Source organism: Acinonyx jubatus, chromosome D4 (genome assembly GCF_027475565.1).
Source record: "Acinonyx jubatus isolate Ajub_Pintada_27869175 chromosome D4, VMU_Ajub_asm_v1.0, whole genome shotgun sequence".
NCBI classification, from domain to species: Eukaryota; Metazoa; Chordata; class Mammalia; order Carnivora; family Felidae; genus Acinonyx; species Acinonyx jubatus.
Window position 1 is genome coordinate 26,087,999 of NC_069391.1, and position 23,435 is coordinate 26,111,433.

Below are 23,435 nucleotides of genomic sequence, written 5' to 3' on the forward strand. Positions count from 1 at the left end.
CGGGTCCTCCTGCCAATTGCCCTCACCCTTACTCATCTGCTGGAGCATGCCAAGGCCTGTCTGGAATGACGCAGGAAAGGGTCACCATGGGTGATCCTATGCCCCCCTCCAGATTGCTACAAAATAAAAGCTCACTGCTGAGACAGCCTGGCTCCTTGAAAACCCACCAACACAGTTTCATAGGAATCAAAATTCTAAAAGAGACTACGTGCATCCACCAACCTCAGAGTTACACCCAGGAGGTGAAGAGTAAAGCAGGTCTAAAGGTAAAAGGTCTAGGAATCTGTGGACCCAATCCACCTTGGAGGTCCAACTCCTTACAGTGCCTGCTGGCCATTCCTTTTTTAACTCACAAAGGAGCCAAAATGTTTTATTTGCCCTATACGAAGTTCTGACTACAAACACATTTCAATCGAGAGATGAATATCGTAGCGATCAAAGGCCCAACTTAAAGCCATTAATAAAATGTAGTCCGACAACCACTCTACCCCAGCAGCAGCTCAAATCCGACACCAGAAAGGCAGGGCTGCTGACACCCAGAGCTACTTAACATAAACAAACATGAAGTCCACACTTGGGTTAGGAGATGCGGCTAATTTTAGACAACTGTTTCGTATCTGATGAAACGGAGCCTGGGCTTCTCTCTGGTGTAGGGCGGCCCTCATGCCTACATTTAACCAGCCCCACCTCCAAATTTTCTCAACTATGGAAAACAAGTGGTCAGGTAGCTGAAAGAAGGAATTCATTCCTGTGCTGTGAGGTCTCCACAGACAAAGTGTCCAGTCTGTTTCGGCCACCAGGGCTGCTGAGGCGCTACCAGGGGTTGATGTGGAGAGGATCCCAGCATTTAGGACCATCTGATGAGAGTCTGGCCCTGCTGCTCTTCTGCTGATCAGCGTCTGAGGCAAGTGCCTCACTCAAAGAGAGGCTGCGAAAATCCTCCAGGGCAGGCACAGAACTTGAGAGGGCTCTTGGTGATGAAGTGCAGCTCCACTGGTCCCATTCCTAGGACAGCTCTGGAATACTCCATGCCTTGAATGCATACAAAATGTAGTCTTACAGATGAGAAACAAGTGAGATACTGTGTTTGACTGGTACAAGAATCCACTTTTCCAAGACCTGGTGAATCCTGTGCTCGCTCTCTCACTCTCTCCCTCCCTCCCTCTCTCTCTCTGCCTTTAACACAGCTGTGAAGTCCACTGAGTGTCCAGCCAAGTGTACTTGGACCGTCCTCCTCTCTCAAGCCAGTGACGGGACCCAGTTCCAGCCTGGTGGCTTGATGTCCTTGCTCATCTGCTTTCAGGTTTAACAAGGGAAAATAATCTATCGCTTAAATTGTAGAAGCTTTCTTTCCAGGGGAACTAGACAGTCCTGGTGGCTCCCTCCAGTTACACAGCAATTATGTAATTGCTAAGCTTCTGCAGAATCACTGGAACCTTTCTGCAGCCTTCTACGGACTACAGCTGCAGCCCAATGTTCTGAGATGATTGTAGCCTTTGAACGGATGGCCGGTCTCAAATCTGAGCGCAAAGGGCCAGACAATGGGATTCCATCTCAAGCACAAAGATGCTCCTGCCTCACGAAGCCCTTTCTCCTCCTCCCAGTCTGTGCAGCTAACTCTTGCCTTTGCCCGCCCTACATGTGTGTGGAATGTGGTTCACTCTGTTTATGCTGACAGGTTCCAAAGGAGGCAGAGAATCAGCTGAAGTTTTGCCATGGACCATGCACAAGGTAATCATTTAACACGTAATGTGAAAGCTCCAGAAGAGGACAAGATGCAAGGGGGTGGGAAGCATCTCCCTAGGCTTCCTGCACTGGCATGAAATGAGTGCTTCCCTTCCTTCTGCCAGCTCCAATCCTTCATGTTGACATTACACATCCTGTACTGTAGATCCACCCCCATGCTGCCGCTTGCCCAGCTGAATTATCTCCTGCGTCACAGCGGTGGTAACAGAACTGCTGGCTCGGCAGACGCGAAAGCACCATTTCAATGCTTAATGCATTCAGCAACTGGACATATTACCAGTGCGTCGGGGCTGGTCCGTGGCCCTCCCAGCAGCCATGCAGTACTCGACCTAACCTTCTGCTAACCAGATGGTCTGTTTGCCTCTTGGGACCAAACCATTAAACTTTACTTTATTAAATTCTATCAAAATGTGGGGACAGTTTACAGCAGTGTGTCTGGTTCATCTCCAACAGGGTTGCTAAGATGAAAATGACCTAAAAATATCTGGAAACTCTACTTCACACCAACAGAGAACAAGATATTTTGGAGTAAATATTTAAATGGCCTGCCAGATTACGTACCCCGGCAGCATGGACTACACGGTTAGCAAATTATATTGTAAATATATACACACAAAGACTCCGAAATGCAAGCATCTAAACAGGAATCCATTTCCCACTGGCTAAAGCCACAGTTCACCAGCCCCTGGCTCCAAGCTATTTAAAGGTGGCTAAGGACACCATCTCCATCATAATCACCTCAATTACCAAAAGAAAGAACCCAACACAACTGACAGCGAGATCCCACACCACCCACTGCGTTTGACCACCCAGGCATACCGAAGGCGTGCCGAGGCACTCCAAAGGTGCTCAATAAATGTTTGACGAACGAAGAGACGGATGGACACACGTTTCTTAAATACAACAGCACCTATAAAACACGTGGTATGCCAGTGAGGAAATTACATTCTTCCCAACTCTCTATCATCCCACAACTACTAACTAGGCGTGCAGAGCCAGGCGGCAGATGAATGGCAAGGAGCAAGCCATCTGCACCAGTGGCACTGGATGGCCGCTAATTGATCACTGCAAATGAACTGCAGAGGTGGCCATTTATTGGGTACCTGGCAGGGTGCTGGGTGCTTTACATACATTATGCCTCTTAGCCTTCGCCCCAGAGGGAATGCCATTTTTAAAGATAAGCTGGAGGCTAGGAGCAAATTAGGAGCTCGACCCAAGTTAAATCAATCACTTTTCTACTACTCTGTAGTCCCAGATAAGTAAGGGCCTTACCAGTTGTAAAGAACCGAGCACATGTGAAGGCGGCATTCCCAAATATAGCCCTTACCAAATCCCAAGGAAATTGGAGAAATCTTTCCACTCCCCGATTTCCAGGCATCCTAAGAAGTCCTGGTTTCAGCTCCTACTGTTTCTCCCATGTCTTATATTCTTGAGGGCATTCCATATTATTATAACCGGCACCACACCCCACAGCTACACCACCACCCTGGTAATTTTGGGGTCCACGCTCTGAGACCCCAAATCTCTCACTTGAGGTCATTCTAGAGATCTGAACACCAGTAAATAAATGCATGGTCTCTTCTTCTCTCCTTAAACATCTCTGGAGACTATTTTAAAGTGGCAAGTATAAATTTTTTATAATTAAAAAAATAGTCCATTGACACCCTTGTCTCCCTGGAAGTTCTTGAAATGTAAAAAGTTTTTAATAAGATAAATAAATAAATCTTCACAGGTTAATTTGCTTTTAAAGGTGAAAAGTCCCTACACTGCTTTCACCAAAGAACCACTTAAATGTTCTTCACTTCTGGGGCGCCTGGGTGGCTCAGTCGGTTAAGTGTCTGACTTCAGCTCAGGTCACGATCTCACTATTTGTAGGTTCAAGCCCCATGTTGGGTTCTGTGCTGACAGCTCAGAGCCTGGAGTCTGCTTTGGATTCTGTGCCTCCTTCTCTCTCTGCCCCACCCCCACTCGCTCTCTTGTCTGTCTCTCTCTCTCAAAAATGAATAAACATTAAAAATCATTTTTTTAAATATTCTCTACTTCTTCCACCACTGTCACCAACCACCATGCTGTCACCACGGAGGCCACCAATAGTGTTCTTCTGACTTGGAGCAAATGAGTTTAGGTAAATCCTGTTAGGCCCTACCATTCTACATTTTGAAATATCATCTACCCTTCAGACACTCTAAAATTAGCCTCCTTGCCCAAGATCTCAAAGCATCTGATATTACAGTACATTAGTAAGACCAAGTAGACATGGACTATTACTAAAATAAACATTTGAGGAGCGCCTGGGTGGCTCAGTCGGTTGAGCGACCGACTTTGGCTCAGGTCATCTCATGGTTTGTGCGTTCGGGCCCTGTGTCAGGGTCTGTGCTGACGGCTCGGAGCCTGGAGCCTGCTTCGGATTCTGTGTCTCCCTCTCTCTCTCTGCCCCTCCCCCACTCATGCTCTGTCTCTCTCTGTCTCAGAAATAGGTAAACATTTTTAAAAAATAAAAAAATATACATTTGCACAGAGAAGACCAAAGCGATTTTCAGCAAGGCCACGGGACAGTCCTCAAACTGGCTCAGGGCGAACGAGTAAAGCTACAGAGAGGCATCCATAGCCACTATTTTCCTTGCAATAAACTCAGCTTTCTCAGACAAATCATTTTTGCCAGATATGATGCCAAACTATAGGAGCAGTAATAACATCTTTCTTCCAAAATGCTCAAGAAAGTTCATGTTGATTAAAAACTGTTCTCCCACAACATTTCAGGGAATATACCTCTGCAAGGTTGGGACAGTCTCTGTTACCAAGAAAATGCACTATTCCCAGAGGATATGGCATCATCCTCAGGTAGTTTACAAATCCCTACTGAAGACCCCAATACAGATAGGGAGCACTGCAGGGTCCACAGTCAGGCAGGCCAGAGGCTCCCAATCTGGCAAGTCTCCCTGCGAATGCACAACAGCAGTGAGAACCGTTCATCAGTTAAGGCAAGACATGGCACAAAGTTAATCAGGAGGGACTCAAAAAACGGAGTTTAAGACCAAGGACAAAACAATTCACATCTGGCAAAGCCCTGGGAGATCTCTACCCCATCTTCTCTATCAGTAAGGAAGGAAGAAGCTATCATTTTTCAAGTGCCCATTATGAACCGGGATCCTTATTATACACATAATATTTTAGTCCTTATGTCAGTTCTACAGATTCATACTATTATCTCCCTTTGATTGGGTAGGAAATCACGGGAACAGAGAGGTTAAGTGACTTATTCAAGGTCACACAGCTAGGAAGGGACAGAGACAAACTTCATCCCGTGCTTGTGCAGTCCCAAAAAGTATGCTCTATGTGCTACACACTACTTTCTTCTTCTTTTTTTCAATGTTTCACTTATTTTTGAGAGAGAGAGCATGCACGCAGGGGAGGGACAGACAGAGGGGGACAGAGGATCCGAAGCCAGCTCCACACTGACAGCGGAGAGCCCTATGCAGGGCTCGAACTCACTAACTGTGAGATCGTGACCTGAGCCAAAGCCAGACACATAACCAACTGAGCCACCCAGGCGTCCCCACACCACGTTCTTAATGAAGACCCCAGCACAAAGAACTTCATGTTCACTCAGAAATTCTGAAAAATTTGTACTCCTAATGTTTCAGCAAAAAATAAGCTCCTTCTCCCAGAGAGAATATATACATATACATTTACATAACATATATATATATATATATATATATATATATATATATATATATAAACACACATGCACACACACACCCAAATATACAGTAACCAAATCCTAAGTTGTTCAGACAGTTCAACTGCACTCAAGTTTAGCCATGGTGTGCAAATGTTCAGTGCATTATTTTTCATATAACTGCATGTCAGAAAGGGAAAGCTGCCAAGTGACAATCTGTCCCAGTGATTCATGGTGCACACTGACATACCCACTTCTGATACAGGTTGTTGTTTGTATTTCCTAGAAATCATTGCCTTCATTAGAGAGATAAACAGGAAATAAAGTCCCCAACAATGACATGTTCTTTCTCTACTAGAATAACTCTAGCAGCAAATGTCATGAATTTGGGGGATAGGAGGGTGTGGATAACAGAAAGTTAGAAGTTCTCACTCTGTTCCTCAGACCTTAATGATCACGTTGAGAAGACAGTATCTTCAACACGGATGACTGTTTTTCATTTTAGGACTACACCTTATAAAGTAAAGGCTCTGTTCAAATGAATCACATTAAATCTACTGAACAGGTGTCATGTGCTAAGAAAAAATAACCTAGCCAGTTTTGGATTTTTATGCTTCAAGATTCCTATTTGCTGAGGTATTAATGTTTTACTGTCCTATTTGACTCTTAAAAACGTTAAGTATCTTTCTGTAGGCATCAACACTAGCTACAAGATGTGCATGGTCACGGGCAAAATAAAGTTACCACCAGTCTTTCTACTAAAATGGAGAAAAGATGATGGGAAGGTGGCAAGAAGGGGGAGAAGGAACACATTGGAACACCTGGGAAACATTGGAAATTCACCGTTCAGTAGCTGCTTCAAATAAGATCGCTAACACTTACCTGTGCTAGGGTCAATTTTGATAATTGTAGTTGACGTCTAGAAACGGGGTTATGAATATAATTATCATGAAGCAGCAATTGGGCAATCACAACCTAATTAAGCCCACTGACTAGATTATCTTGTTTTTCCCCTAATAATCACATAACATGTAACACTTGCTAATTTCAGGACCTATGGGTGATGTTCCTTCATTATTAACAAGCTCCAGCCACCGGTCAGAAAAAGAATGGGTGAGCTACTCAAACACTTGAGTCAACCAAGGAGTAGGGATGAACGTCAGGGACAGGTGCCATTTGTCCTTCAATACCGTCACTTCTCAGCCTCCCAAAACTACTAATTAGGGGCAAAGCCCCAGGAGAAGATGGCACCAAGGATGAGAACTTCCACGCATGGGAAGCATCCAACTCTGCTTTCCTAAATGCATGCCATTTCATGTGGTGACGGCAATGTGCTTTTTCACATTACGGTGGAATCTGCCTTTGAAGAGGTTTCCTTTTGTTTTCAATAGAATGGAAGGTTCCTCCACCAAGCCGAAATCCATAGACGTTAAACACCTCCTTGAACATGCCCTCTCCCACCCTGACTCTCACGTTGAGTGTATTCTCCCAATACAGAGTCCTACTCCCAACTGGATACCACTGCACCCACAAAGATTGGTTGATTCAGTTCACCTTCACTTCCTGCAAAGCTCCTGAGGGTAACCTGGGTAGATTTCTCTTCAAAGAATCAAGAGGAAAATCGGAGACGCATGTTAAGAACTGGTCTCTGAGACAAGCTGGTGTGAGGGAGCATCTTAGAGGGCTGGCCACTACTGATTAAGGTCACAGCAGATGCTACCTAAGGCTCTTAAATCAGAAATTCCCCAGCTGGAGAACCACATGCTTTGGTATATAGCTCAGTTTTACTCTCTTCAACTATGTCATTTTTTTTTTTTCCTGAGGCTTCTCCCCCCCCCCCCCCCCCACAAGTTAAGGGCCTTTATCTAAGAAAACAATGGTTTTGTTAAGTTTGGTAAATGATATGGGTGACAGGTGAAAAAATGGGTGACTCTCTGGCCTCCTCAGTACACTTTACAAACAGGACACATGCTTACCCTTCTACAAAGGTTTTGGGTGAAGTCAGTTGGGAAGAGGAGATCATCTAAACAGATCCATAGCAAAGTTAAAACTTTGTAAAACCACCACTAGTTGCTCTGAGGTTAAAGAGTCTACTCAGCAATTAATGCCCAACCGCCTGTCTTACAGGGAAGCTACTGTCCTGGATATCTTCGGGATATTTGGACCTGCTCCAGCTCCCTTAGTACAACTTGTTACTCTGTTAAGGGCATTTGTGGTCATCCATGAACAGCAGCTTCCTTACTGTACTGTGATGTTTCAGGGAGAGGCAAATAAAAACCAAAACATTCATCATGTCTCCATGATCTAAATAGAGCACATGGTGATCATGAAAGGGCATAGGGGATATTAGCACCCGTGCTTTGAAGAGTATCTGTGCTATTTTCCAAAAATGACCATCAGACAGGGGAACTAACTTTCAAATGTCTGCGTGGCTTTTGGAAACATGTCTCATGCTTACAGTAAACCAGAGGCACTGAGACTTCCAAAAGGGGCCCTAAGAAGGGAAAAAAAATAAGATACCTTCTTTACTTAAGAAAGAAAAGAAGAAAAGAAAAAAAGAAAAGAAAAGGAAAGGAAAGAAAAAAAAAAGGAAGAGGGAAGAGAAGGAAAGAGAAGAGAAGAAAAGGAAAGAAAAGGAAAGAAAAGAAAAGAAAAGAGAAGAGAAGAGAAGAAAAGAAAAGAAAAGAAAAGAAAAGAAAAGAAAAGAAAAGAAAAGAAAAAAAAAGAAAAAAAAAGAAAGGGGCGCATGGGTAGGTCAGTCGGCTAAGCATCTGACTCCTGATTTCAGCTCAGGTCCTGATCTTAAAGTTCATGAGATCAAGCCCTGCATCGGGCTCTGTGCTGACACTGCAGAGCCTGCTTGGGTTCTCTCTTTCCCTCTGTCTCTGCCCCTCCTCTGCTTGTTCTCTTTCTCTCTCTCTCTCTCTCTCAAAATAAATAAATAAATGTTAAAATGAAGAAGAAGAAAAAACAAAAGTCACACAGTATATCTTTTTTCCATAACAGGTAGGTGTTCCTTTTTAAATATCCACATGTATAACTACTTTATAATTCTGAACTTCACACAGTACAGCTTAAAAATATCCATTCTCTAAATTTCCTCATACATGGTCTCTTGCTGTTTTTCACCATCTCCTCTGTAACTCAGAACAAAAACAGGGTACTCTTTAGTTAAACACACTTTGTCAAGCTATTACAGTAAGTTATATCTCTCATATCAACCAATAGATTACAATTAACTTTCCATTATACTCAAATGTCCCTTCCAGAACACCAGGATATACTACTGGCATAAGCAACTGGAAGAGATAAACCATCAGGATTATAAGCTATTAGCATCCTAAGTAATAACCACGGCCAGTTCCCACAAGCTGAGGGCCAGAAGGTAGTGCCCCCGTGTGTGATCCTGGCTCCCCATTTTCTAGCTCCACGACCGTGGGTAAATTTCTTTACCTCCCAAACCTCAGTTTTCTCTACCAGAAGAACAGTCCCTGGTTCATATGAAATGTTAAACAAATGCTAACTAGTTTAGTTAGCTCCAGAGAAGTAGTATTTTTGTGGAAGGTCCGTGTGATACTCTTACTCCAGAGGGGCTGGCAGAATTTTTTGATGAACTTATTGTATTTATTCCTTTTATAGATGGTATTCTTACCCAGTACCAGAAGTGATAATATTCAATTGACAGCAGAAGGGGGAGAAGTTCTGGCAGCTGAACTCTGACATTCAGATCAAAATGGCCTCTTCCATGCAGATCCCCTTCCCAGCAATCATTATCCAATACCAATTAACAGTCTCCACAGAAGACAAAATAAGACAGAAACCACTGAAGAGAAAAAGGTTCTGGGTGATAGGTACTTGTTATTGAAATCCTTACATAATCTCTGGCTGGTATCTATTTCTGGCCATCTTCGGTCTCTGGCCCAGTGTTCAAATTTTACCCCACACGAGGGACCCTAGACCAGGTCCAATCTGGGTCGGGTGATTCAGACTCAATTTCTGACTAATTGGTCACAGCACAGAGGGATGGTGTCATTAGGAATCAGGAAGACTAACCATCCTGGGATTGACTGGTTCTAGCAAACAGCTTAATCCCAAACTGGACTGCAGGTAACTGTCACACTCTGTTCCTTTCCCCTCAGAAAGAAGCATGTCTTTGTTCTTCATTCCTTCTAGCACTGACAGCGTAGGTAGAGAAGCTCTATGGATAAGTTTAGAGAGGACTATCGCATGGTCTGACCATTAATAATGCAGCTGTTTTCTGCTGTGCTCTATTCTCTACTTCGTTCCTTTTCCAGGAAAATCTCCACCTAGGCCCACTTAACCAGTTCCTTCAAGTTTCCATCTGTCCTCTATCAGAAAGGCCGATTTCTGAAGTCACATAAATGGTCTTCCAAGTTCAATTCTTTTTTTTTTTTTTCTCCTTTTTAACAGTAAGAACTGACCAAAGACTGGGTCTGAGCACTGGTCTTCATTTTTCACGTGCAATAGGTACCAAATTACAAGGTCTTTTTCCACTTGCTTTACTGTTTTCTTAAAAGCAATACCTTTCTTCTTCCTGCAGGCTCTTCCCAGTGGACAGACCTCTTCTACTTCGACTTGTCAGTCATTCCCCTGCCTCTCTTCTTCTTTTCCTTCTCCCGTCCAAGCAGGCTCTCCTTCCCAGCAAATTTCCACCACATAATTATGGCAATGCTTTAGCCTACTTTTCTGTTAGCTTAACAACCCTGTCTATTTTCTACTTGTGCTGATGCTACTGTTTGCTTTTCTGACGGGCTAATCCGTGTATCCTTTCAAGGCCTAACTTCCCCTACCATGATAGCAGCTGGAGCTCTAATTCACAGGTGCCTTCCAAAGCTTTTCATTAGCAATAGAAATGAGATGGTTTAGAAACCCATTTCTTAATCTGCAGGTGAGTATTGGAACCTTTGTGCAGCAAACATCTTTCAAGTATCCCACATTGTACCACTGCACAATTATTTTCTGAGTAATAAGTACAATGTTATAGGCACATTTGTAGTGTTAAAAGGGAGAATGTTCCCTCAGAGGGAATCGGCTCCCACCCCCCTGCCTCTGGCATTTCCCAGCTCAAGAGAGAAGCAAGCCCTCAGCTGACATGAGCAAAAATGAATAAATGGCAACTTTACCTTCTGAAATCTGAACAGGGAAGAGAAAAATTCCAAAATGTGAAGGCCTTAGCTCCTGTTCTGGTTCAACTGGCCAGATGAGGGCTTAGGGAGTGAGGTTGGCCTTCCCCAGCTGGGCTCTGTGGCAGATAAGCCTCTCCACAAATCCCGGGCTTAATTACTTCTGACACAGTTGTCTCGCCTGGGCCTCCAGCTCCTTTTGTGCTCAAACCAATATGAATCCAAAGGTAAGTCTTTGCTTACTCCTCTTGGACAAATGCTTAATTTCTTACTAAGTGATCCTAACGCATTTTAATCAGGATCTACCAGTTCCTAGTAGAATTTTCCCCATTTTCTTTGCATGGTCTTTGCAAAAAGTCTCCGCAAAAGCTTGGCAAATAACTTTCTGAATTAAGCCGTCTTCATCTTCAAGTATTTATTTTTTGAACAAATAAGTCAGTGCCCACCAACCTTCCCTACACCCCCAAGAGTAGGCTCTGTTCTTTGAATGAAGTTGGGGCTAAGATGTGGACAGGCACAGCAGTATTTTATTAATATCCAGAAGCAGCATGCAGGGAACTGAACAAGCAAACACATGAAAGCAAGGAAAAATCAGTATCAAAATACCCATGACCTGGCACAAAAAGAAACCTCCTCTCCAAGAATAACTCAAGAAAAAATGTCTCCAGCTAGGAATTAGGCAAGAACGCTTTGAAGACACCAAGGAAGCTGCTCGCCAGAATCCAAAGGCAATGCATTTGCAGGTGACCATACCTATATCCTCTTCCCCCGCATCACTCTACCTACCTCTTGTCTTTCCGAGTCCTGAAAAAAACCAACTTTGAGTTGAAGTCACACATCCAAAGGCTAAAAAGCTGATGTATGTATGCTTCAACCAAAAAGGACAGGAGACCTTAGAAAGTAGACAAATTTTACGATAGTATTTCTAAGCAGAAAATGTAAATCCAAAGCACTTCCAACTGACTTTGCATCTATCAGTGTGTGCAGTTTTCCAGAGACAAAGTTCAAGGGGACGAGAGATTCAAAAGAGCTTCCTAGTAAACTGCAAATACCGTCTACATTCATAACAATCCATTTTCCTTCACTTGGAAACTTCTGTTCCCGGGTCTTATAAATTCAGGAGACAGTTCAATCTGGGATGATCTTCTTCTCTCCAATGCCCCCACCCCCTCAACCCCAACCCCAACTTTTTTTTCCTTCCTTCAGTACTGGCATGCAAACCATGCTGTTTTAACTTCTTTCCTGTTCTCCCAGTTCTTCTGGAACATTTTATTTTCGACAGTCAACTCATTTGGAGGAGTGCCACACTGAGGTTCAACTGTTTATAGCGTTTCTGTGTTTCTGCCAGAAGTCCACATCCAGCACTACCTTCTCCAGACTGCCTCCTGGATTAAAAATTTATACTTTAGTTTGGAAGAAGCTTAGAAAATGTGGAAACTTCCAAACATCACTCTTCTTTTTACACAAAATGACTTTCACTTGTCCAAGAGGAATCAAAAGTGGAAACCCATTTCACCCTTCCTAAAGTACTGTCCTATCTCCCTCTCTCTCTCTCCCTCCCTCCCTCTCTCCCTGGTTAAATGTTCCCCATGTTGTTAAAAACTCACTTTAAGGATGACCCCATGACTTCATTGGGGAATGGCAAATAGCTAGCCACTGGTCTGCAAGAGAGAACCAGGCTCCAAGAAGATACATGGAGGGCAAATTTTTGGAGGAGTCCGGAACACTGGAAAATCACCAGTATTGTTTTAGACTGGATTTCACTCTCTTGGCCATTCATCAGTATTACAAAATGGCATCTCTGAAAGAAGCCAATTTATCTGTACCATGTTGCAAAAGAGATCCTCTGAGTCCAATTGTGGGCACTTTTGTAAGTTGCAATAGACCCAGACAAACCTCCAAAGAAGGGCATTTGAAAAGGACTCCCAAGCCCTGGATGACTGAACTATATAGTGGGGAGCAGGACAATTAAAAGAAAAAGCACAGTCTGAACCCAGTATCTACGACTCGACTGCAAGTCCCATGAACAAAATTGGTCTCTGGAGTGTATTACTTCTATGAATGAAACCATGCTCAGCCCCAACATGTTAAATTCAACTGACAAAAAAACCAATACTCCTGCCCCACTAGGGTTTGATTACAGAGTTTCTCACAGAGGCTTTCACTCTGGAGAGGAGAGCTGGTGTTTCACAAACCACTACAATCATATGCAGGGGGGTGGTGGAAAGGGCACTGGGTTGGGAGTCAGCCGACCTGAGTTCTGGGCCTGGCTTTGTTACAACTGAACCTTCTGACCTTGGGCAAGTCACTGCACGTCTCTGTGCCAGTTTCCTCTTCAATAAAATGCAGGGGGAAGGGGAGATCTGAAATAGATGATCTCTCTGAGGCACAAAACAACCAGCTTCTCAATTAGACGTTCTTAATATTCACCATTTACGGTGCACCTGTTAGCCAACTTTTAAATGATTTTTATATTAATCTCTACTTAGGGAAAAGTACTTTTGTCCATTGCTCCCAAACTTCGGCTTAATCTGGGTGCTCCCTGGAATTCTTCCATATTACAATAAATGCCTCTTTTCTTTTCTTTTCCTATTTTTTTAAGCAACCTTCCCCAAACTAAGGCTTGTGCTATTAAAAGAGCTCAGAACTTCCCATTTCCTTGCTAGGGCTAAAATTAAACTGTCCATTCCTTAGGGCCCAACATAACATCTGCCAGATGTCTTGGCATATCACACAAGAGGAATTTTCTCCTAGCATTATCTATTCTCCTCTCTATTTTCTCATAATCAATTAATAGGTCACCAACGCCAGCTAATGTTTCTCTCAAAGCCACCAACTTAAGTATGTGAACCTCAAAAGATACTTGCCTTCACACTTATACACACACACACACACACACACACACACACACACACACACAGGCTGACTTTTTTTTCCAGTTCACTATCACTAATGATAGACCCTGGAAATATTTTCCTCCACCTCTTTTGAATCTCCTTAATTTCCACATGCCAATCATCCAATCGTGTACCCATGTCAGATCCTTTGCAATCTGAATGCATTCTTTATATTATTTCCTAATTTGTGAGTGTGGCAGTGTGAAATAGCACCTCTGTTCTCCAGTTTTCAACGGGAAACGTTCAATACAGCTTTGTCCAGGTTCTGTCCCAGGAGGCAGTGAGCGCTAAGTCTGATAAAGGCATACAGCACAAAGAAGATGAGTAAGGTTACCTTAACCAAGAACTCTCAACACCAGGAAAGAATTTAAGACAGACTAGACTCTATTAAACTCCAACATACAGAAAGCAGAATTCTTCCCAAGGCAATTTTGCCATTATTTTCTTTCAGGAAAACTGACCACAAAGACTCTAAAGTCCATTAGTAGGGTTGGCTTTCTTTTCCCCTACTGTCTTCCAGAAGACTCATTAGAAAGATACACACACACACACACACACACACACACACACACACAGATACATATGTGTATGTGCATATATATTTTTTCTTTCTATCTCAAAGTTCTTTCCAACTCCAAGGGGTGTGGAAAAAAACATGTCCTCAGGGAATGTGGTCAATAAATTAGATGGACATAAATCTAACATGAGAAAAATTGTGGAATACAAAGATCCAACGAGCATCTTTTCTACGGCAACGTGCCTCACAGCTCACATATTTCTCCAGAATGATTTCTCTTTATGATATATTAGAGCCATGGAAAAAATTTGCATAACGAGCCTCATCAACTTGATGCCTCAAAAACAAAACAAAACAAAACAAATCTCTGAGCCTTGACATCAAATAAAAATGTTCAATTTGACACTCTGTATTTCTCTCATAGCGCCTTATCCAAAATACTTGTCCCATTTCGAACGTGTAGCCCTAGAAAAATGCAAGAATCTTTAACATTAGGTGCTTCCCATGTTGATGAAGCGCATCAGGGATGAACATGTCTCTTAGGTGACCAGTTAGAACATTATTCTCAAACTCCAAAATGCCTCTTAGATACCTCATTTTTTCCCTCCAGGAAATCTCAACTCTAAGACTATCTGTAAAGACACCAAAATATTTGGTCACAAAGTAAAACATGTGGTGAGTCTACGTGCTAGACTAGCAACTAGTTTGTCAAATTTTTTTTCACACCAAAATAAGTAATTAACCGGCTGTCCCGGTAGCAACAACAACAACAAAGATATCATGGAAGTTTGCTTCAAGATCAACCTACAATGTATTTATGTTTACATACACAGACGTGGTTAATTAGATGCAAAATTACCTGGTAATTACTTTCCCAAATAACTCTTTTTATTCCACTGCCTTGGAGCTTCCGAGTTGGAACGAGTAGCATCCACACACACACATTAGCAAATTTAAGTGTAACGTTGATGACGTCCCACTCAGGAGCAGAAGCAATGGTATCAAAAGACAACATTCAAAACTGATTAATAAAAGGCATGATTCCAAAAAGTAAGATTTGTCAAGTGCTCTGGGAGAAGCCCAGGTTTTTAATAAAGAAGCAGAGATCTGAAGAGAAGTATTTTTAAATGAGCACACACATCAACTGAAAATCTTGAAAACCATACGTCTTCATCTGCAAAAAACAGGGTTTTACTTCATTGACCATGGACAATTATCAGCTAAAGAACCATGTATGTCTCCTTTTCCTTTCATACTCCTCAGAAGAACAATAACCCTCAATTAATGACACAACACTTTGGTTTGAAAAATGTGATGTTGTCATATACAGCACTGTGCCTTTACTGAATGACACTGCTACCAGCTACTCAACAGAATATAATTACATCTGGAATCTAAAACCACTTCAATATGCACAGAAATACTGGAGACATAGGAACTCGACACACACATACACACACACACAAATCTGACACACAATGAGAAAGCAAAGCAAGAAAAGAGCTGGTGTAAGTTGCTCGCAAATGTGTTCCTTATTTCTGTTGAAGCTGGTACCTTTCTATGTTTCCCCTTAGTTGAAAACAAGGTCCAATCAAGCCTCCTTACAATATATTAATTGGTTCTGAATCTCCTCCAAGGTTTCATTCCAACGTGGAGGCTTCCTCACCTATCTCATCAACAGTCCACCTAAAATTCTCCCAACATCTTCCCTCATCCTCAAGATGGCTACCTTACCTAATGGTAAAGCAACATCTCCATGGTTGGCTTTTATAAATTCCTCAAGCATTTCAGGATTTTGTTCTTTACTTGGATCAATTACATACATTGTCTAGAACTAATCTGTGAAGAGCTCCAGTCAATGTGTGTGGACTGGGGTAGGACTGGGTCCTTCCTTCAAATCATCCTCACAAAATGTCTTCCTAGAAGACTACTAAATTCTTCCCAGTTAAAAAGGTGAAGATACCTGGACACAAGGTTTTCTCAACAGATAAAATATCTTAAAAATTTGTTTCCATAGTGACATTGTTAAGAAGACATCTGATATTTCTGAAGACTTACAGTACTTGAGAACACAGAAAAAAAGAGCAGAATGAAAGGGAAGGGGGAAAACAAAGGAACTAAAAGAAGGCCTTAGACACAAATGGAACAACCTGAAGAGAAATGTGGACTCTGGAGAAACTGGTGTCAGTCAGTCCTAGAGTTAGTTCCTCTGAGATCTTGCAGGATTTGTTGTTGTTGTTGTTGTTGCTGTTGTTTTCCCTTTTTGCAGAAATCAGCCCAAACCAGACAATAAAGTCTTGCAATGCATCAAAACATGATAACCAAGCCCCAGAACTCCAAAATCTCAGCTGAGGGCCACCACCATCTTCACAATGAGGAAATAACATTTCCTGGTGACTTTCAGGAGACCTGGAGCAGCTGAAAGTTGTGGGAAGACCTCGGTGGAAAATGTCTAAGGTTTTGCCTTGCCTTTCCTGAAGGAGGTCAAAACCCTTCAGGTCCACTCCAAAGAAGAAAAAAAATTTCCAAAGTTTACTTTAAAATGGAAACAAACGCCTCAATAACTTGTGAAAGCACTCCTTTGGTGGGAGAAAAATCTGAGCAGCCCTTACAAGTCCCTCATTTCCTCGCATAATGAATAGATGGTGAGGAACCACCACAAGATTCCACCCTGGAAAAGAAGGAGTAGGCAGGCAAGCCTCCTCCTCCAGCCATCACCAACAGAGCTTCAAAATGGAGACATCCATAATTTTATAAACACTTCTCATCTCAGCTTTGTCTCCTGGAAACCCGCTCTCCTCCATTTTCTGGTGGAGTTACAACATGACACGGCTTACCTGACTCAGTTCCCAGCTCTCAACCAAACTAGTCGCTTCCTCCAAAAACCTGCAAGCCACCTCCAGAAACAAAACCAAAGCAAACCAAACAACCAACACAGACACTCAGACACAACCCCCGGGAGCCCTGGGAGAAAGCCCCAACTGGTTGGTCTTTTCCCATCCCAGACGCGTGCTTAAAAATAAAACTTTTTTTTTCCCCCTTTGGGTAGAGGAGGAATATAAAAGGAACTCCAGGCAGCCTCCCTCCCTCTCCGTAGGTTAGAAGCTACAATGAAAAGAAAATGAGGGTTCCTTCAGGAATGGTGAAAAGCCTGGAGAATGAACGTGAGAAGGAGCTTTGTGTTTTGGAGTCTGGACTGGAACCAAAGCAGACAGCTTGCAAATGGAGGACAGGGAGATAAAGAAAGGGAAAGAGAGGGGCTGCTCCAATGGGGGGCGGCTGCGGCTTCCCCTCGCGCCTGGAAGGAGGGCAGACCCCTGGGAACTGCACCAGGAGTGAGGCGACCCCCAGGCCCCTGCCGTCTTTTCTCCCTTCCTCAGAGAGCCAAGCGTGTGTAATGGCTTCTCCTCTCCAGAAACCGTTGTCCTCCTGCACCAGACGCTTCTGAACCCCCAGCCTGGAGACAGCTCCTCAGCTGCTCCTGAACCTGCGACCCCCACCCGGCCCGTGCCCCCCGCGCCTCGCCTCTCTCCTCACCAGCAGCACCAGCAGCGGCAGCAGCCACCCCCCGACACATCCCGACCCCGCATCCCAACTTCGGGGAGAGAGAGAGAGAGAGACAGGAGAGAGCCAAATACCTGAGGAAGAGGGGGGTGCCAATCCGCACGGCTTTGCCATCGGGCTTGGGGACAGGCAGACAGAGAGGGGGAAAGGAAGGAGAGGGACAGAGAAAGAAAGAGGTCAACCCGTTCAGGTCGGGGCGGCTCAGAGCGCTCCCTCCTCTGCCCCTCGCTCACTCCCTCCGGCTCTCGGCTCTCGGCTCTCGGCTCTCGGCTCTGGTCCCCTGGACTCCCGCCCTCCGCCCCCCTCTCTGTCCCTACTCCTGTCCCCACACTCGGAGCATCCGTCCTAAGCCTCCAGCCCTCTTCTCACTCATCTTTCATTTTCTCTTCTCTCCATAGAACTACACGAAATTAATTAAGCCACAGCGCTCCGCTCCCCCCAGCAGAAGGAGCAGCCAGCAGGAAAAGCACAGCCACCTCCACTGCCACCACCACCACCACCTTCTCCTCCTCCTCTTCCTCCCTCGCTTCTCCTCCTCCTCTTCTTCCTCCTCCCCCTCCTGCTCTCCCTCCTCCCCCTCCTCCTCCTCCTCCTCTTCTCGCTCGCTTCTTCTCTTCCAACAGCCAGTCCATGCAGGGGACTTCCTCTCCTCCCCGCTCCACCAACCCTCCTTGGCCGAATGAATGAGCGCGTTTGTGCCTCCACCGCCCCGCGCTCTCCTCCCCGGAGCACTCGGACCACCCCGAGGTGGTTGTTAATTGCAGTAACTTACAGAAGAAGCGTCCCGGCGCCGGGAGGTGTTTCGGGTTCTCCAGCCCCACCGCCTCCTTATCCTCTTTCTCTTTCTCCTCTTCCTGCTCGGGTTATTGTTGTGGAAGTTGTTTGGGAGTCTCATGTGCTTCTGCCGGGTCTCAGCAATGGAGGATCGCCATCTTCCCTGCCTTCCTCGGCTCCTCAGACTCGCTGCAGCTGCAGATGACCTGAGATATCCGTCTCTCTCTCCCTCTCCCTCTCTCTCCCTCCCTCCCTCTCCCTCTCACTCTCTCTCTCTCTCCCCTCTCTCCTCTTCTCTCTCCTCTCCTCCCTCTCCCTCGCGCGCTCTCTCTCTCCCTCCCTCTGTGTCTCTCTCTGAATAATGAGCAACCAGAGGGAGAGAGAAAGCAAGACAGAAAGAGAGAAGGAAGACAATCTTCTCCTGCCACACAAAACGCCGGAGCACCAGGGGGTGCGCGAAGCCTTTCTAATAACAACAACAACGTGCAGGAGACGGGAAGAAAAAAGAAAGCAAGAAAGAAATGAGGAAAAGAGCTGGTGGGGGGCGGGGGGGGGGGTAAGGAAAGAATTATCCAAGAGCTGGAGAAGAGCAGAAGGAGAAGCTGGAGGAGATGCTGAGGCTGCGGCTGCTGTCCCCCCTCCCCCCCGCCGAACCCCAGAAGGAGGCAAGGTGGTTGCAAAGTTAAGGCTGGGACATTGTCTTTGTCACTCAGAGCAACACAGAGCCAGGCCAGTGAGATGCAAGAGGAGGTGGCGGCGGCGGCGGCGGCGGCGGCGGCGGAGGAGGAGGAGGTGGTGGTGGTGGTGGTGGAGGAGGAGGAGGAAGAGGAGGAGAAGGAGGCAAAGGAGGAGGAGAAGGGGAAGAGGGAGATGAGATGAATAAAGACCTGCGGAGAAGGCGGTGCGAGGAGCGCGGCGGCCGGGCTGAGGCGTGCGCGCTCGCGTCCCGGAGGCCCCCGGCCGCCCTGGCCGGCAGAGGAAGCCCCCAGTGAGGACCCTGCCCGGCCGCTCATAGCTCTCCCACCATCAGCCCAGCCCGAGGCGCCGAGCCCCGGCCCCAGAGAGTCCCTCACACGCATCCATCTAGAGGCCAATCTTTGCAAAGAACATACATGGGGAACTAGAGGTTGCAAGTCTAAACCCAGATCAACCACGTGGGGCTTTTTAATCCCTTTCCAGCTTGCGGTGTGAGTATCTCCAGTGAAAAGCTCAAATTGTCCATTACTGGCACGTATTTTGAAGTCTTCTCCCCCGAAATAAAGGCTCATTGTGCATTTTATTTCTTTTCTGATATGGAGAGGGGGGGATGGGGGAGGGAAAGAACCCATCATTCCGAGCTTCGGAACCACCACTTTATTTTCCTAACTTGTGAAATGTTTTGACGGCGCACCAAAAGGAAAAAAAAAAAAAAAAAGCCTACTTAAATAACTTTACACCCTCCAGCCCCGCGTTGTTTGCACTTTCTGGCTGATCATCTAAAGGCTCGGAAAGTAACAATCAGCGCTTCTAATGATAAGGTGTCATGGTGTTGAAGACAAGAGAACCAAGATGAAGCTTTCACACCTTGAATTTTTATTTAGTGTAATTTTCCCCAAATCGTTCTGAACTATCTCTTTTGCAAAGGAATGGGTTCCCCCTCACCCTTCACCAGGTTGAATGTCTCCTAAGGCTTTAATTTGATTGGGGGGGGGGTGCCTACACTATAAAAAAAAAATCAATACAGCAAGTCAGGAGCAATTGAAGTTCAAGGGCACGGGCTGGTTGTACCATTTCTATGTCTCGCATCCCCGAGTTGGTGGACATCACCAGCATCGGGAGAGAGAAACACACAGCGCGCAGGGCAGAGACCTTAATTAAAGTTTCTTTTGTCCGCGTCTGAATTGGGGGATGTTGCTGGATTCCTTTGCATTGGGGAGCGCGCATCCGGTGGAGAAGGCGCGGTGTTGAAGATCCAGGGCCAGATTGTCCTCTTTAATACTACCTCCCTCCCCCCCCCCCCCTTCCAAACAACAGTCCGGGAAGATATACCCATAAACCCATACAATAAAGGGGAGGAGGAGACGCGCGCGGAGTTGGTTCCCATCGGATAGCGGGCTTTCATAAACAGATCCGAATCCGCATTTTCCAAGATTTTCCCCAATCGTTTATTCCGGGGCAGAATCTCTCACCCAGAGGCACGATTTCACCCCCTTGCCGTCAACACTTCCTGCCCTTTTCTCCTCCCACTCACATTGAAAAGCTTGGGAGCCCTAAAAGGGTGTTGATGGCGGGGGTGATAAATAAATAAATAAATGACACTCTACGCGTGCGGTGGAGAAGAAAGGAGGGGGAGGGCGAGGAGAGGGACGAGAAAAAGTAGGGAGAGGAGAACAAGGAGGAGAAAGCACAGAGGCGAAAGGGAGACTGGAGTCAAAGAAAGAGAAGAGAAAGAAGAGAGGAGGAAGGTAAGGCTGCTCAGAACTGAAATGCCCGTGGCTTTGTGCAGAACTGGGAGGACTCCCCCCTTCCAGGTGCCCGGAGGGACCTGGGGAAGTCCTTCTGCCCCGAGCTCCTCCCCCGGGACCCCAGGGGTGTCTGAGCGCCAGCAGCCGCTCCCCCACAAATTCCTCGTGGCGACGAGAGGAAGCGCGCCAGGTCTCCGCCGTCCCTTCAGTGCCCCAGCTGATAATTTACCTCTTTGTCTTTAATAAAAAGCTGACTTTCTCTGTCAAGCCCTGCACCGGAAAAATAACAATCGTATTTCAGGTTGAAAGCCCCTATTACTGCACGGTTGTGGAGGCTGTGATAAAAACCTTCCTCGACGTGAAGGTACCTCCTGGGCTGGCTTGGGTCGGAAGTCCTAAGATGGGGGCCGCCCTTCCCCGGGGGCAGGGGCGCACGGAACCAGGCGGTGGGGAGGGAGGAGGAAGCGGCCGAGGTCAGAGGAAATCCAAGGCTCCTGGGGCACCGAAGGGCTGCCCGCAGTCGGGGAATGAGCCCTGGGGAGGAGCCTTTTGCGAGAATGTGAGCGCGCCCCAACACGCCTCAGACCTCATAAACCCACTTGGCAAAGACCCGGGAAGCGGCTGGCTGACCGACTGCGGTGAACTCGAGAAATTAACCTGCGCTACAATTAAACGGGCTGCCGCCCTTTCAGACTCACCTCCAGCGACCGAGACAGAGAGCTCCCGAACCGGCCGTGGGGGGACCTGGCTCCTCCCTCCCGTCCCAGGAGAAGAGGACAAAAAGGGGAGATGGACTTGGAGATGGCCCCGCCCTTCAAACGCTCCAATCCTTGGAAACTAAACCTCCTCTCCAAGCCTCCACGTCTAGAAGGGACAAAGGCAGCGAGGAGATCCAGAGACCGATGGGTGGCTTTCGGGCTTCTCCTGTGGGTACATTGGGGGAAAGGTACAAAGGCTAAGTTCCCATTCCAAATACAGGACAGCCTTTGGAAGACCATCTTCTGGTTTAGAAGCAAATTGACTTCCCAAAGCCGTGAGGCGACTGTTGCAAAACTCCTGCAAAGCCCTGCTGTTTGAATGTGGAAAGGCTAAATTTTCAATTAATGATGCCATACACAATTTCTTTCGACTTTTTTGGAGTCACAAGTGCCTTAACTATCTAACTGAAATATAACAGAAAGAAATTTAACATGGTTGGGGATTAGGCTTTTTGTTGTTATTGGGGGCAGCTTTCTTTCGAATGATAGTAAAACAGCTGGATTAAATAAAAGCTAGGTCAGTCAAGGAAAGCGCTGGGGCTGAAGGTTTTAGTGAAAACCTTGATAAAGTTGGCACTTAAGTAACTGTAATTATGCTTTGCCATTAGCAGACCATTAAGATAACAGGAGAAAGTTCGCACCTCTTGTTATGTCATTCCTTACGAATTTTCACAAAGATAATACAAGCCTAGTTGGTGGGGTATCTTCTCCACCAGGAAGGTTAATTTCTAAATTTTTTTCATTAAAATGGAAAAGCTTAGGTTTTGCACACAGCCAACAATATGAGGGACATGTTGACTGCGTGAAATTTGCCTTTTGTTGCTGTATCCCAAGCCATTGTGCCCCGGAGTCCTATGGGATTTCAAGACTTTATTAATGTTCACAAGGAAATATGAATATGTTGGAAGTCTGAATTTTCTTCTCCCTTATCATGGGTGACTGGCATACAGGCTCCTCATAAAGGGAAATTATGGCTCATCGAAAGAGTGACTTTATGAGCATTAACAGAATAATAAATCTTGCAATTTTAGTTCAAGAAACAGTGGAGTCCTGCAGTCAAAGTGACCCATGCAAATATAATCCACTTCCATGCCTACCTCTAGCAGGATAGGGGTAGCCTATAAATCATTTTGGGTTTTAAAGGTTTAGGGTAGGAAGGCACCCAAATGTCTCAGAGAAAAGTGTTTATGGGGGGCGGGGGGTGGGGAGGGCGTTCTGTCACCTGTAGGAAGGAATCATGGAAAGAAGGAAGAGTTGGTCCAGAGGCTACATTAAAATAGAATTTCAACTGAAACAAGAGTTATTCACTCTTGTCTGTCATTGTTTCAGTATTTACATTCTATCATAAAAGAAAGGAAAAGTTCTCCCTACTGAAAACTACACACACACAAAAATTCCAGTTTATAACCCCACTTTCTAAATTCCAGCTGGAAAACTGTTCATGCCGATGATTTTCGCAAAACAAAGGGCAAATGAATATGGCTTTTTCAGAAGTCCTAATTATTCCATCTTTAAACATTTCACCATATTGTGACACACCTCTTGAACTTATTTTCTATGTAAACTATGTAAAACTCCTTTTCCACATAGCACAGTATATAGTCTTTCACTTACTATTTGAGTTTGTGATTTCAAAGGGTTATTCTGAATCCTTGCGGTCATTTACATTTGTTGGAAATTGCTCAGTCTTTAACGTTTTTTTGAAAAGTTCAAATTCAGTAATTATGGATCCTCCAAACATCTAGAAAGTTAAGTCCCTAGCACTTTCTTTCTGATCTCTTACAGAAAAATCAATATATTCTCATAAAACCATATTCAGATATATGTAACTAGTTAACTAGTGCCCATGCCTAAGAAGTGACTATAAGAACACAGAGTAGGTGAGTCATGATTCTGAACAGCTCTCAAA

At 45.2% G+C, this 23,435-nt stretch overlaps 1 protein-coding gene across 13 annotated transcripts in view; it reads right to left on the minus strand.

The window, feature by feature from the left end:
* Nucleotides 1-21,587, minus strand: part of ZNF462 (zinc finger protein 462) — a 139,000-nt gene extending 117,413 nt beyond the window's left edge. For 2 of the 13 annotated variants that reach the window (XR_008291049.1, XM_053204840.1), the window contains exon 1: nucleotides 18,323-19,463. The gene's annotated coding sequence lies outside the window, so the exon portion shown is untranslated. Of the gene's footprint in view, nucleotides 1-16,136; nucleotides 17,460-17,624; nucleotides 17,669-18,322; nucleotides 19,495-21,466 lie in introns of those variants that run through there. The other 11 variants (XM_053204842.1, XM_053204841.1, XM_027034764.2 and 8 more) reach the window with 10 other exon arrangements.
* Between the last annotated feature and the right edge of the window lie 1,848 nt (nucleotides 21,588-23,435).